This window comes from Pteropus vampyrus, unplaced genomic scaffold, assembly GCF_000151845.1.
Source record: "Pteropus vampyrus isolate Shadow unplaced genomic scaffold, Pvam_2.0 Scaffold48, whole genome shotgun sequence".
NCBI lineage: Eukaryota > Metazoa > Chordata > Mammalia > Chiroptera > Pteropodidae > Pteropus > Pteropus vampyrus.
This window is the reverse complement of record NW_011888829.1, coordinates 1,619,871-1,620,763: the sequence shown is the minus strand read 5'-3', so window position 1 is coordinate 1,620,763 and position 893 is coordinate 1,619,871. Positions and strand designations below refer to the sequence as shown.

The window sequence follows — 893 nt, the reverse complement described above, 5'->3', positions numbered from 1 at the left end:
TTCTCAGCTTCTTGAATCTGTAATTTTATGTCTTTTGCCAAACTGGAGAATTTTCAGCCATTATTTTCTCAAACCCAGGTGACTTTTGAGCACATTTTACGTTTGAGAAGCCTTGCTCTACAGTGGGCTTTTAGGGGTTCAAGAACCCCTTACATTGTATACAAAATGCTTTAAATGTCCACTTTTCTGAGGAGAATGTCTACAGTTTTCACTAGATTCTCAAAAGATTCCATAACGCTCACTATAAATTTTATAAAAGGATTGGTTTATGGCGTTATTGGGTTATTTTTGGCCTCCTTGGTTAAAACCAATAAAAACTAGTTAAAACCAATAAAAACTAGTTAGTACTCTTTCTTCCTTTTCACCGCATCTGTCAAACTCCTGTGTCCCAAGGGTTCCCTCAACAGTTTTGGAAAATATGGTCACTCAGGTGAATATTTTCTGAGCGCCTAAAATGTGCTAATTTTTTTTTTTCCATTTTTCCCCTAGTCAGTGAGAAAGGGTAGAGTTAAAAAAATTAAAGCCATAATTAGCTTATGAAAAGTTCTGAGTAAATAAGAATTCAGAGTAAATTTTGCTGCTGTCACATCTTATGACTTTACCCTTTAAAATCTATCCCTTACTACTCTTAGCTGGATATGCTAGTGATCAAATTATATCCCGAAAGCACAATTTCATTGACTGAAAACACGGCTTTATGCAGGAGGCCCACTTGTCATGACTCCGGTTTGCTTTACACAGTTGGTAGCTGAGCTCGCATTCCCATGAGCAGGCTTGTCCCTGGAGAGCTGCACAAGCTGACTGCTCTGCCTGCTACACCCTCACCTCCCCCGCTTTGCCACCCACCTTCTTGGACTAACTCCTGCTTATCTTTCAGAACTCAGTTTGAGAAA

At 39.1% G+C, this 893-nt stretch overlaps 1 protein-coding gene across 1 annotated transcript in view; it reads left to right on the top strand.

Moving 5' to 3' along the window:
• Positions 1-893, top strand: part of TBXAS1 (thromboxane A synthase 1) — a 143,366-nt gene that overhangs the window by 60,855 nt on the left and 81,618 nt on the right. The gene's annotated exons all lie outside the window — the stretch shown is intronic.